The sequence below is a fragment of the Microtus pennsylvanicus genome, chromosome 19, assembly GCF_037038515.1.
Source record: "Microtus pennsylvanicus isolate mMicPen1 chromosome 19, mMicPen1.hap1, whole genome shotgun sequence".
Taxonomy (NCBI): Eukaryota; Metazoa; Chordata; class Mammalia; order Rodentia; family Cricetidae; genus Microtus; species Microtus pennsylvanicus.
Genome location: NC_134597.1, coordinates 36,525,729 through 36,540,618, shown reverse-complemented (window position 1 = coordinate 36,540,618; position 14,890 = coordinate 36,525,729). Strand labels below are relative to the sequence as shown.

Below are 14,890 nucleotides of genomic sequence, written 5' to 3'. Positions count from 1 at the left end.
TTACCAGCCCATACAATGAAATGTCTCTCTGTACTTATCTCCTTCACAGACAAAAACTCAAAGAAAACACAATAATATATATAATCCAGATTCTCTGTGTATATTCCATCTTTACATAGCTTATTTTTCTTACTCTATTACCTTTTCTACTAGTTTAATATTTATTTTATTATCTTTACTCCTTTAACCAATGGCTGTCTATACTCTTTTATATTATAATTGTCTACACTCTTTTTCAGCTCTCTCTCTCTCTCTCTCTCTCTCTCTCTCTCTCTCTCTCAAGCATATGTACATTTATCCAATACTGTGACCCATTTAAAGGTCTTTTTCATCCAAATCTGTCTTTATTGTGTATTTGTAATTATCTTTTGACTAGGAGCACTTTTTTCATGTTAAACAGGCATGGCTAAGGCCAACATGGCTCTGCCTTCTTGCTTTGCCCAGTCCAACATGGCAGAGGCATGTTTGCCGCCTCTGAGAACCATGTACATTGGCCCATTTTTAGGCACACAGTGGGTCTATGTTGCTATTAAACATGTTGTAGCACTCAGTTCACCGACCCCATTTAAATGCTCTGTAGCCAGACCCTTCAAAAGAGTAAGAGTGGTTTGTGCTAGCAAACCAGGAAACCTTCTTAAAGGAACCATGTGGTTTTTGCTGCTACCACTGAGTCAAGAAGCCTTCTCTGCTTGCTTCTACCAAAAAGCCATTTTAAGCTTTCTTGGGTTTTATGTGGATTTGTTAGTGGAAGCAGTTTGCTCATTCCTGGCTGCCCAGGTCATGAAATAATCACTAAGAAACTATATTACTTACAATACTGTTTGGCCATTAGCAAGCTCCTCTCTGATGCTCGTCATATTCAGTTAATAGCCTGGCTTTGCCATAAAATCATAGCTGACAAAATGGGCTCTATAGAGGTTCATGTCTCCCCACCCACGAACACCTGGCTCCTCTTCCTACACACTCCATCTTCCTATATGTGACCAGAGATGAACAATCCGCATAATTGTTCTTTCTCCTTCTCATACTTGAAGCATGCTTGGACTCTCACCAAGTCTCCACATCTTTCACAGTCCCATACCCCAACCCAACATGGTCTCCCATGACTTCCCTGTGGTCGCTTGTTTCTACCTTGTTGTCTTCCCCAACAGTACCCATCTCCAATCACCTATTTCCCCACTTGAAATCATGCAATCACTTAGAGGGAAAATTCAAGTGTTTATAGTCAACTGAAATGCTCCTGGTCTCCCTAACCTCCTTTTATATTCTCCCATGCACACTTTATTCAAGATTCCTCAGCCTTCTTGCTAGTCTTCAAATATATCCATTGTCACTCTTTCTAAGGGCTTCTGCCATAAGCCGGAATCCCAAGCTTGCTTAAACCAGCATGTAAAAGTGAATCTACTCTAATGATACCAAATATAATTTATGATTAACAAATAAACTGAATATGATAGTGACACTCTGTTGTCTCTAACAATCCCTCCTCTACAGTTATAAAAGTCCCAACTAAAAATACCTCCATCTATAACATTCCCCTAACATAGGAATCAAGACTTTATTCAATAATTATCTTGACTAAAATCTTTCCATGCCCATTTTTCTGCAGTTCTGGCAACAAATTGATAACCTCAGGCAATTTTTAATTAGCTGCCTTTAAAAAATGGTTTGCTAAATTAGTCAACTATGAAATCACCTCACCCAAACGATTAAGTTCAGATTGCATTTCAAATCCATCACCTGTTTTTACTGTATGAACACACCGTCACTCCAGGATTGTTAATTACAGTATTTATCTGCCCGTGTTTTCTTATGGACATAGCACAGTGTGCAACCAGAGCCAGCTGGCATGTCTTTACCCTACTGTTTGAAGAGGCGTGCAAGCCACTGGCTGTTGACATTCCTATAGCCAGAAATAGCACTGCACTATCTCCATTGTTTACCCAAGGGAGATAGTATTTAAAGATAAGCCTCCTTCTATCCAGGCCTGGACAGAAGAGCTCTGGCTTGCCTTAGAAAAGACGCTAGTTGCCATACTTAATTAACATGACAGCTGTGCTGATTCGTGGGGAGCTGCACCCCTCCTCATGCCCTTCACACTGAAATAGGATTTGTGAAGCCACTATCATTTCGCAAGCATGTTCTTATGACCTTATTTACACCTCAGATTAAGACTAGCAGCTGGGTAGTATTAGTTCCACCTCACAGATGGGAATACAGAACACAAGGAGGTTTAAATAACTGACATCACACTAATGACAGAGCCAGAACATGCTCGGTGTCACCTGTGGACAAGGCACCTCCCACACTTCTGCTGTCACCATTGTCTCCAAACACGATCTCCGTGCTGGCCGCATCTCCATCACTTTTCCCTGCAGCACTTGGGCTCACAGGCATAGCCATCCTTCTGGGTCCTGCACCACGGTGTCTTCCAGGCTTTTTCCTTGCTTCCTTGGGTGTTTCCTTGAGCTAATTCCTGGTGTATGACATCCATCTGTTTGTGTGTTGCTTTCATTGGTTAATGAATAAAGAAACTGCCTTGGCCTAGTTGATAGGGTGAAACTTAGGTAGGTGGAAAAAACAGAACTGAATGCTGGGAGGAAGAAAGCAGAGTCAGAGAGAAGCCATGGATCCTCAGCCTGAGATGGATGCCTGTTAGAATCTCCGGTAAGCCACTGCCATGTGGTGATAGATTAAAGGAGATGGGTTAAACTAATATGTAAGAGTTAGCCAATAAGAAGTTAGAGCTAATGGTCAAACAGTGTTTTAATTAATACAGTTTCTGTGTGGTTATTTCAGGTGCAAACTAGCCAGGTGACCAGGGCAAACAAACTACAAATCCCCCTTCAGTTTCACGAAGGCTGTCACTGACCTTTCAGGGCAGCTAATGAGAAAGATGAGTCTCCAGGACTTCATTGCTATCTCCTGTGGCTTCTCCCTGGGAAAAAGAGTATACCAGTGCGACCCTGACTAAACGTCTAAAGTGCGGTCTACAGTGGCAGAGATGCCTACACCAACCTGTCTATACCCAGAGAAGTCAGCTTTCTTTCTACATGGAAACAAGTGGACAGTGAACGGTGGGATTGGTGAGGATGCTGTGTGCTGGGACTCTCCACGTAACCAAGAGATCATGGACCTCACTAGACCAATAGCTCAAGATAAAAAAAGGGGGTACAGTTAGATGCCTGATTCAACAGAACTTAAGGACAACTCATTAGATGCTCTGTATTGTTGGCATCTAGCCTTCTACTCCTCTTTTCTCACCTGCCTCTCGGGGTTGATAATGGGGATGGAGGATTTCATTGCATTTTGAGTTAATCCTGTCAAATCTATCCCAAGAGTAGGGTGTTTGCTAGAGCTCCACGGCTCCATTCCAGTTCCCACCGGCAGTAAAGATTCTTATCTTTCTGACCTTGAATTGTTCTCCGGAACCAGGTACAGACTCACAAGGTCCCTGGGCTGGGAACAAGCCTAGAAGACCCTAAATCTGGTGCTTGAATCTTTCGTTAATGTGAAACCTACTTACAAATATCAAGACTTTACATCATGCTTCACCAGAAACAGCATTAAATTTAAATTAGCCTAAGACAACAGAACCACTTCAGAATATTCTCATGCGTCCAAACCCAGAATCAACTAATCCTTTGGCCAAAACTAAGATATATATATATATAGGATTTCTTCCACCAGGTGGCAGCCAAGCCTTACGAGAAGGCATAGTGTAAGCAGTCCACTTGTTTCTTGGCAGTAAAAATTACTACCAGGCTGTCCACTGCATTCAGGATGCCCACCAGATTCAAAGCCTGTTCAGAAAATTGTAATGAGATGGAAATTGGAGCAGGGGGCCTTGGAGGAGGTGACAAAGCTGAACTCTGAACTCTGGTAGTCAGCCTGCATCAAGTTCACCTGCCTGTCATGGTCACTGCAGTCTTTGTGTTGGGAGACTCAAATAGTGGAGCACTGAGGCCATCCTGAACACAAGTTTTTTAGTTAAGTCTCGCTTGGGGACTCAGAGCAATAAATCATTCATGGCATTGCAGATTTCCCCGTCACTGTACTACACCCATACAAAAACACTGTCCTTGACTGTGAGCTCACAGAAATAATGGAAAAGGATAGACACACTGTGAAAGTAAAAGAAAAGAAACTGTCCCTGTGGATGTCTCTTCTCTCCTTCCCCAGACAAAGTCCTTGAGTGAACAAAAGAAATATTAATAGCATGAGGCCAGTATATTTAATCTTTCTAAAAACTGCGGTATATGATAACTAGATGAACCATCTCCTGGACCCAAAGGAGGTAAGAATAAGAGAATAAGAGTTGATGGATCATAATCGTACCTGAAGTGTACCCTTGGTACTCAGTGGAGAAGCAATGTAAATTTGATACAGCAACAAGAAAAGGAAGGGTGCCCAGAGTCCAGGAGTCAAAGCCGGTTGTCAAGCCAGTCCTGTTCCGTGCTCCCTTGCCTTTTCTTTCTCTTTCAACATGACAGATGGAGAGGCCGCGGCCATCTCCAAGACGGCGGTAGCGCCCATCGAGCGGGTCAGGCTGCTGCTGCAGGTGCAGCATGCCAGCAAGCAAATCACGGCAGATAAGCAATACAAGGGCATTATAGACTGCGTGGTTCGTATCCCCAAGGAACAGGGAGTCCTGTCCTTCTGGCGTGGTAACCTGGCCAATGTCATCAGATACTTCCCCACCCAGGCTCTCAACTTTGCCTCCAAAGATAAATACAAGCAGATCTTTTTGGGTGGTGTGGACAAGAGGACCCAGTTTTGGCGCTACTTTGCAGGGAACCTGGCATCAGGTGGTGCCGCTGGGGCCACATCCTTGTGCTTTTGCCCGTACCCGTCTAGCAGCTGATGTGGGCAAAGCTGGAGCTGAAAGGGAATTCAAAGGCCTTGGTGACTGCCTGGTTAAGATCTACAAATCTGATGGGATTAGGGGCCTGTACCAAGGCTTTAATGTGTCAGTCCAGGGCATTATCATCTACCGAGCTGCCTACTTTGGCATCTATGGCACTGCAAAGGGAATGCTTCCAGATGCCAAGAACACTCACATCTTCATCAGCAGGATGATGGCACAGTCTGTCACTGCTGTCGCTGGCTTGACTTCCTATCCCTTTGACATGGTTCGCCGTCGTATGATGATGCAGTCAGGATGCAAAGGAACTGACATCATGTATACAGGTACAATCGACTGTTGGAGGAAGATTGCTCGTGAGGAAGGAAGCAAGGCCTTTTTCAAGGGGGCATGGTCCAACGTTCTCAGGGGCATGGGTGGTGCCTTTGTGCTTGTCTTGTATGGTGAGATCAAAAAGTACACATAATCATGTCGTAGGTGTTCTCCCCAAGAACAGGCATATTGTATAATACACCATATCTTGAACATTCTGGACAGATTCTCTGGGCTTGTCTGTTTTATCAATGGCAACTATTTACCAGTTGAAAAGTGGGAAGCAATAATATTCATCTGAACAGTTTTCAATTGAAGCCATTTTCATAATGACAATAATGATGGGACTCAATTATATTTTTTATTTCAGTCACTCCTGATAATAAAAATTGAAGAAATAAAAAAATATCTAAAAGAAAAGAAAAGAAAGGGAGCTCTTTTCTTTCCCATTTACTATTCTTTTTCTTTTAAAGATTTAGAGCATCTGTATTTTTATGAATCTGCGTACAGGTTTGTGCACGTGTGAGTGAAGATGCCCACAGAGCTCAGAAGTGGGCATCAGATCCCGCTGAAGCTGGGACTACTGGCAGTTGTGAGTTGCCCAAATTGGGTGATGGGAGCTGTACTCTGGCCTCTGTAGGAACAGTGTGCTCTCTGAACCTCAGAGCTATATCTCCAGCCCCACTCTTTGTATTTTAACCAGTTTTCCTGTAAAATTTTTTTTGTCTCTTTGCATGTTCTCCATGGATCAGTCAGCCTGCAAAAAATAACAGATGAGTTAAGTTCTCTGTCAGCTGTAGTGGAATATATGTGTGACTGAGTGTGCTGATGTGTGGGGAATTTATTGTCCCCACCCTTAATGGCAGGAGGAGTAGATGTCTCCATAATACAGCTGATCTGAGCAGAGGGGTGACAGGGTCACATATAAACTCGGTGAGATGAAATGCTGCTCATCACGATATTCTCTTTAATGTGAAGAAAGATTTAAAAGAGCAAATGACACAAAAAGACATATCCAGTTTGGGATGTTCATCCTGTGATCCAAAGGCGACAGTATCCCAGAACAGCAATAAATGCATCTCAACACAAAATTGTAAACCTCCGTAAAGCATTATGAGATGTATAGAGTAGGGTGTGTGTGTGTGTGTGTGTGTGTGTGTGTGTGTGTGTGTGTATGTATGCCATGGCCCTCACAGAAATCAGAAGACAATTCTGAAAAGTCTGTGAGTCTCTTCTAATGTACCTGCCATGCTGTGTCGGACACGCCAAGCTGCTGTCTTGCGAGCCCTAAGGACATCAGGCCATTGTCCTGCCTCTGTAGGATTACTAGGATTAATGCGTTCAAATGACTGTTTCATTGGTACAGTTTTTATCTGTTGTTTCTTTTAATGTAGATTCCATGGATTGATCTCAAGTCACCAGATTGTATGCAAGTACTTTTCTCTTGAACCATTTTGCCAGACTAATATTTTTTAATAACTCAATTTGAAGATTCTTTATAAATGACAAAGTCCCATTGCAATGACAGAAGGCTGGACATGGCTACTTTGTTTGCCTTTCTCCCTTTTCAGCACCAGATGGATGTCCCTGCTTATTTCTAAAGTCTCTTCTCATTTTCATTTGTCTAAAGAAATGCCATTCCTTTTTACTAGATTTTTAACTACACACTAGAGCCCTGCCTAATGGAGGTGAGGATTTGCAATGTCTCTTTACTTTCTCCATTTGTTTAGCAGATCATATAATCTTTGTTAAATTTGGTGCAAATTTATGAATAGACAAGCTGGAGAATGAACTTTACAGCAGCCAGAACTCCACAAAATGCCTGGGTGTCTGAAGAGGAATCTCCTAAGACAAGATTTCTATGTCTGTTCCTTTGAAAGACAAACGCATACAATGCAAATATTCACCCACTCTTTTGGAGACTTTGCCCTCCATGGTCTTAAGAAAGGGGCATCTCAGTTTTGAGGTGTAATGACTCAATCCAAGATGAAGGTATGAAGGGAAAATTGCATGAAGTAGAGAAGATGGGAAGAGGCTTCATCTGTGGCAGAAAGAGCCATCCTGCGTGGAGAGCCTGAGGAACATCAGTGGGAGGAAGGAGCCAGAGAGGGGGAGTCTGCACTACTTCCACTGAGGCGGTTGGCAAAGATTCCGTTTAGTGCAGCAGAGCCACAGGTGTACTTGGAAGCAGTAGACAAAGGCAGGAGATGTCTCAGTGGTGTTCTCAAAGGAACAGATGGCCGAAAAGCAGCTGATGCATCCTTATAAGAGCAAAACACACAGCGGGACCCTCAGAAGAGCATGGTGAATGTTCAGCCACAGTAGGGAGATACAGACCAGAGTCCAAAGCAGACTGTTCCGATGACCATGAAGATGAGGATGTGAGTCTAAGGGTGATCAACGTTTGCTATAGCTGTTAAATGAATGGGAAACATTCACAGTAAATTTCCATTTTGATGAAGCATTTGCACTAATCTAGTTAGGCAGACAGCTTCTTGATCTGATTGAGAAGGGAGAGATTTACTGCCTGGAGACAAGATAACAGGGCATTCATTGCATGTGTAGGCTGTTACTTCATGTTCCAAGACCAGAGGTGGAGATCCTGCTGCGTCTTTTTTGGTGTTGAACATTCTTGTCAGTCTAAGGACAGGTTCATGGTGTAGCTTTCTCCCAGATCAAATGATACTTTCTCACTTCTGAGCCTCTCATGCTTTGCTGGGCTAATCAACTAACCCGGAGATCAGAAAGGCAAGGAAACCCAGGCCTCCCACCTCAGCTTTTAGATTAAAATCTACAAAGAGAATTTCAGGGTGAGAAAAGACATAAGACCATTCCAATATATGAAAATATAAAATGGAAGCTGGGCGGTGGTGGTGCACGCCTTTAGCCCAGCACTCAGGAGGCAGAGGCAGGCAGATCTCTGTGAGTTCAAGGCCAGCCTGGTCTACAAGAGCTTGTTCCAGGACAGGAACCAAAAAGCTACGGAGAAACCCTGTCTCAAAAAATAAAAAAATAATAAGAAGAAAATATAAAATGAAGAAGAAGATGCTAATGTACTCTTAATTCTGATAAACAAAATGCTGTCAGTGTGGAGGAAGGCTGCCTCCATGCGGAAGCCAACCTTCCTAATCCTTCTTACCAATTAGAAAGTGCAACCGCATGGTTTAAGCCAGAGGAGGGAACAATGGAAGGATCGATTCTGGAGAAAGACCCCAGGAACTAAGCAACCAAAAGAGAAATTGGATTTGGAAAATGAAGGATCCTAAAAGAAGGGTCATAAAGCCCCCATGGGTTTGTGCTCGCTGTGGGTGCTGCTCACCTTTGTACAATGTTTCTCAAGCAGAGACAGAATGCCACTTCTAATTAGATTGGAGCATGACCTGAGCCAGCTGAGCTACCTATGGGAAGGCCTGCGAGGCTGCAAAAACGGAAGCCCAGAGAGCTACCATTTGCTGAGATCAGGATTCGGGCCAATTCTGCGTGAGACATCTGCTCGTCACAGTCAGTGTCCACTCTAATTGGCAGTGATTGCAAACCCTACCACCCGAGGGCAGCCACAGAAAACCCACTTTCTGAAGTACAGCCAGACCTCAAAGGAAGCAGACCTCAGCAGGCAGTTTCTCTGCTCTCCCTGATCTTATCTCCACAGACTAAGCAGAGATGCCGGTGGGAGGTTCTGTACCAGGGACAGATAAAACGATAAAGTAAAACAGATAAACTATAAAAGCCAACAGTGAACAAAGCCAGCTTAAAGATAGTCTTTGTGATAAAGGAGACATATTGTTTTATTGAAGAGAAAGGAAAAACTTGAGGATGTTACAGAGAATGGTTTGGCTGGCATTAGCAATAGATTGAAAGCTTGTTTCTCACACAGGACTATGTGGAGAGATGCTTCTGGGCCACTAACAAACATGGAAGATTCCTAGGCTCCACTCCAGGTCAACAGTCTGAACTGAGAGGGAGCCAGAGTAAAGCTGCTTTTTAACTAGTTCGGGAATGATTTGTTTTGATCTAATTTTCACATTAAAGCCCAGGCTAACCTGGAACTCATGTCAACCTCACGGCCTCAGCCTCCTGAGGGTTGTGATCACAAGCATCACCCAGAACACTCAGATGCTCTAGACATGACTAAAGATATGCTCTGGGGAGAGGACAGAAGATAGCGTGCCCAGTCTTGATCCTGTGAGTGTGGACACACAACGTGCAAACAAAGCTTGCAAGTGGTCTTAAGATCAGATTGGAGGTATCGACTGGGATGAGCACAAATTTCCTGACCCCAGCTGCTAATGACAGCTGGGAGGACGAGGTGTGTGTGTCCAAATGCGATCATGTCTTTGAAAGAACTATCACTGGGAGAGTTGGGGAGGTAACAGAGCCTTATTCTTTGCCATGAGAGCAGCTTCCAGTATGAACCCTGTAGTGTTGAAGGTGTGAGCATGTATCAGGGCTGGGCCAATATTTCACTTTTGATCAGGACTTTAAAGACTGTGGATGCAGAGAGCAGGAAAGTGACAGCAGTGAACCCTATGGCCTTGTGGTCGTCATGGGAACGCCCTACCCAGCCTCTTCTTCAGGAAAGAACTTATGGCATTGTGGTCATCATGGGAACGCCCTACCCAGCCTCTTCTTCAGGAAAGAACTTGACTGCTGCTGTTTGTCGTTTTTTAAGTCACTTCTGTCCTTCTTATCTGAACTCTCACCTATTTACATATTTTTGATAAATTCTTTTCTGCTTAGGTTTATAGTAGTTGTAGGACAAAAACAGACCTGTGATAAAAGTTTTACAAATAATCAAGAGAAAGAACTGCATAGACATGAGACAGCTGGAAGCACATTCGGAAACAAAAGACCAAAGGCTTGTCTATAACAAAGGTTCCAGAGAGCCCAACACTGTGGAAATCAAGAAGGAACTCCCCAGAAAAAGGAGCGCTCCGGGGCTGAGCATTTCCTTTTATGTCATCCCAGGCTTCACAGATCATTTTCCAAATTTGTGGCACCTAGATTTCAGTGTTCATATGGGTGTAGGCATGTGTATGTGGGTGGAGGTCATGAAACAATAAGGGACTGTGGGAAAAAAAAAGACATCTCCAGTAGGGTGGGGAAAATAAAGAGGAATGGGAGGATATGGCATGAAGTCAGAAGAGGAGAAGACCAGCGGGAGGGAGGAGGTGGGAGGGAGAATGAGCAAAATATGTGTGAAAATGAAATGAAACCTTTACTTTGTATACCAATTAAAATATTATTATTAGTGGTGTCTGTGTATAATGTGTGAATGCAGGTATGTGGGTGACTCTCTGTCTCTGTCTCTCTCTGTGTCTCTCTGCGTGTGTGTGTGTGTGTGTGTGTGTGTGTGTGTGTGTGTGTGTGTGTGTAAATGTGTAGGTTAGAGGCAAACCTTGTAGAGCCCATCCTCTCTTCTTCCACCTTCATGTGGGGTTCAGGGGACTGAGCTCAGTCAGGTCATCGGGTTTGCAGTGGAAGCACAGTGTCCAGCCATCCAGCTGACCCTACTGTGTCCAGCCATCCAGCTGACCCTACTGTGTCCAGCCATCCAGCTGACCCTACTGTGTCCAGCCATCCAGCTGACCCTTGCGTGCTAGTTATGTTCCCACAGCAGACCATGCTGCAGAGAAAAAGATGATGTCCAAGTCCTTCCAAGGGGCTCGTCCAAGGGCATTAAGGGGAGATTCTTCAGAAATAAGCGAGGAAGGCAATGAAAAGCAGGAATACTGGTCCATGAAGAAGTCGGAATGCAACAATAGTCCCATGGGCCTCTTGTCACCAGTGTCTCTGTGTGGTTCACCCACCTCCCTGAGAAATGTCCAGAGCCTGGGTCCTCACCGCAGCCTCTTCCTGGTTGGGAAGTTTGTCTGCTTGCTCTGTCAAAAGTGTCACATATGTGCCCTCCTTCTCCCCACCAAACCCTTTAATTTTCTTTATACTTTAAGGAAAACCATGTGAACTTTGTTTTCAAGGAGAAGCCTTCCCTGAGAAAATATCTAAAGTACACTTAGGCTTGAATATGTGCCCAAACTAGGAAGGAGGAGGAGATGCAAAAATGTACATGTATACATACATGTATATATGCACAAATATATGAAGATATATCTATGAATCTCTTCAGAATCTCCTTAAGCACCTTCCCTCCCCATGGTTACATGATTAGCAGTAACACCCAAGGGTCTGCTCTCACTGCTGTTACTCTACAACCTCAGCATCTGGAGTTCGGCCTTGCCCTTAGAATGCACTGAATACACAGGACAAAACGTCTTCAAAAACAAAGAAAGCTATCGGCACAGAGAAGAGCTAACAATACAGACAGGTCGATGGAAAAATCCCATGAATCCCACCAAGGCTTAATCAGTTTGAGAGTTAGGGAGGTCATATTGAAAACTATGAGATTTTCCTCCCCATTTCAGACCCCATGAAGAAGACAGATAAGAAGAGCCCCCTCTTCCAGGTCACAAGGGGCTGTGTGTGAAACGAGCAAGTAACTATTCAGCCCTCCCTCTCTTGGCTTCACATAGTGTTTTTAGGGCAATGAACCAGTTCCTGATCAACTAGTGTGTGTGCTCGTGATGAGCAAACAGATAACATGTCTTAGATCTCCATAGCGGGAGGATCCTGGTTCTGTACAGCACTCTGGATTTGGTACCAAGTGCATTAGTGACACAGAATATTAGACTGTCTCTAGATGGAAAGAAGAGGAAATCATAGAGAGTTAAAGATATATTTGATGACACACATTTCACAGTGTCCTTAAAAACAAACCAGGCTGTAGACTACTTCAAATAGGCAAGCACAATTGTCGTCTATTCGAGGTTGAGGCAAAGGCAGGGTGCTGGTTTCTAACACTGGCAAGGCTGAGGAAGAAGATGGGCCTCGCCAACGACAGAGAATAAGGTAGCCGGCAATGTCACGGTCTGCTATAGAAAGCAGAATGCCCAGCTGGTCAGTGGTAGACAAGGACTATGAGCAACATGTGAGCCTTGTTGTTCAAGATAATATAACAGAGTGTTCTGAGTATTTTCCCTATCTTGAGTACGCAAGTACACAGGATGTTTCCAAAGTTGTTTTTTTTCTTTCTTTTTTTTTTTGTTTTGTTTTTGTTTTTTTCTGTTTTTTGTTTTTGTTTTGTTTTGTTTTTAGAGACAGGGTTTCTCTGTAGCTTTGGTGCCTGTCCTGGAACTAGCTCTTGTAGACCAGGCTGGCCTCAAGTCACAGAGATCCACCTGCCTCTGCCTCTCGAGTGCTGGAATTAAAGGTATGCGCCACCACCACTCTGCTCCAAATTTGTTTTCTAACTTGCCAACTTCCAAGAGCAGTTAAGAATCTCGGCTCTCCAGCTTCTTTTAGGGTGTGGCCCCTCATATATCTACCATGCTTCAGTGGACAGTTCCACACCCATTAGTATATAGGCAGTACAAATTGGACTTGGGGTGTTTCACAAAAAGAAAAAGCCTTGAAGTTGGGAGGGGGCTTGTTCATGAGCAGGGATCTGAGAGTTGTTAGAGAAGATTAAGTGTGCTTGTATGAAATTCTCAAAGAATTACCAACAATACTTTTTTTAAAATGAATCTTGACTCTATGATATAATACTGAGTATTCATGTTCCAAACTCAAGGGACATCTGAGACATGACTCCCTAAGGCTTCAGTCAACCAGAAGGCTGTTGATTCTGACTCTTTGAATATTGAAACTGATGCTTTGAAAGTGATTATTTCAGCTCTAAAGTTCTTGTAAGGAATTACTTTACTTGCACTTAACTCTCATGGAGATAAGTCCCAGAACTCCATCATAAAAGAACAACCTCTAACTCTGACTGTGACTTAGTCTAAGAATGAGAGGATCCTTCAAGGAAACATGCACCTGCCCTGCATTTTCTCTGATTACTAGAATGTAGAACACCTAATAGGCCATGCTATCTGCTCTATCCATGCTTTATTCACTTTTTGGTACTTGTGAGCCCATGTCTTTCAAATAATCTGGTCAATTCTATCTTCAGAAATAAAAGTTATACATTTATGAGAAAGAACTCAGTTGTGAAGTAAACCTTTGCCATTGACTTGTTACTGTGAGTAAGACAGAGGCTGCTGCACCTTAGTGGTACAGGAGATCTTGGCTACAGCTAGAAGTCACACTAAGTCAGTTCTTGGAACAACTAACACAGGAGGTCAAGACAATTTTTGTTTTGTTTGTTGTTGTTGTTGTTGTTTGTTAGTTTGTTTCCAAAACAGGGTTTCTCTGTAGCTTTGGAGCCTGTCCTGGAACTAGCGCTTGTAGACCAGGCTGGACTCAAACTCACAAAGATCTGCCTGCGTCTGCCTCCTGACTGCTGGGGTTAAATTTGTGCCACCACCACCTGACTGACAAGTTAATAGAAAAATAAATTGAGTCCTGAGGAATATTAATTTTTCCAGATGGCGAATACATTGAGGGACAATATTTCTATGTAGGGAAAAGACATGTAATACAGTGAGATTCAAAAATGGATAGAGATGGTCATATTTGGTAAGCTAATTAAGGTTATTAAGAGTAGGGAATGAGAGAGGTTGGAGATATGGCTCATTGGTTAAGAATATTGGCTGATCTTTCAGAGGATCCAAGTTCTATTTCCGGCACCTGTGTAGTAGCTCATAAAATTCCAGTTCCTGTGATTCTATGCCCTCTTTCTAGCCTCTGTGGACACCATATGTGCACACAGTACACATTCATACATATAAGCAAAACACCCATGCACATAAAATAAAATACTTTTAAGAAATTTTAATTGGGGAATGTGAGATTGGGGGGTCAAGAGTTCTTCTGAGTTCGGCTTGTAAAGAACTGAGTTTATCAATATAGGAAGTTCCAACTTTATGCTTTAAACAGAGGAAAGCTAACTGAAATTTATACAGTAGTCTTCCAGACATTGGGGAAAATGATACCAGAAGTCTCCTATCATCTTAAATATTTATTTTTAAAAAATGTCAAATGATGACTTTTAGGCACTGAGTCATAGTAATTAACAAGAAAATCATCCCCAAGATGGGAAAAATAAAGGAGGTGAGCTTCACAGTGTTCCCAAAATTTAATGTCTAAAAAAAATTTACAGATTCTAGGGAGGAGGTTGATATTGCAGAGTCTGGGCACATAGAATTTAGAATTCAAGATGATTTGACATCTGGATTTCCTGGTATTATGCTAAAAAGGAATGTCTGCATGCAAAGAACTAATGGAAAGGTGGATGCGGAAAGATGCAGAGAGCATACCCACAAATTCTCAGCAGGGCAGGTCATGTCAGGCCTTCATTGTACATGGCATTCATATGTGCTTGTGTATGTGTGTATATGTATGTAAACTACACTGGCCAAGAAAAGAACCAATGGAAAAGAAAAGATAAAATGATAGGTGATTGCTGTGGGACAATGGTCTGTACCCTGTCACTTGTATTTTAAATAAATGCTGATTGGCCAGTAGGTAGGCAGGAAGTATAGGTGGAGCAACCAAGCAGGAAGTAGAGGTAGGGCAACGAGAATTCTGGGAAGAGGAAAGTGTCAGTGTGCAGTCGTCATCCAGACACAGAGGAAGTAAGATGTGACTGCCTTGCCAAAGAAGGTACCAAGCCACATGGCTAACACAGACAAGAATTATGGGCTAATATAAGTTATAAGAGTTAATAAGAAGACTGAGACAACAGGCCAATCGGTTTATAATTAATGTGGACCTTTGTGT

At 43.0% G+C, this 14,890-nt stretch overlaps 1 protein-coding gene and 1 pseudogene across 1 annotated transcript in view; both read left to right on the top strand.

The window, feature by feature from the left end:
- Tpk1 (thiamin pyrophosphokinase 1) overlaps positions 1 to 14,890 on the top strand; it is a 361,699-nt gene that overhangs the window by 341,995 nt on the left and 4,814 nt on the right. The window lies entirely within an intron of this gene.
- On the top strand, positions 4,487 to 5,575 carry LOC142838484 (ADP/ATP translocase 2 pseudogene; annotated as a pseudogene).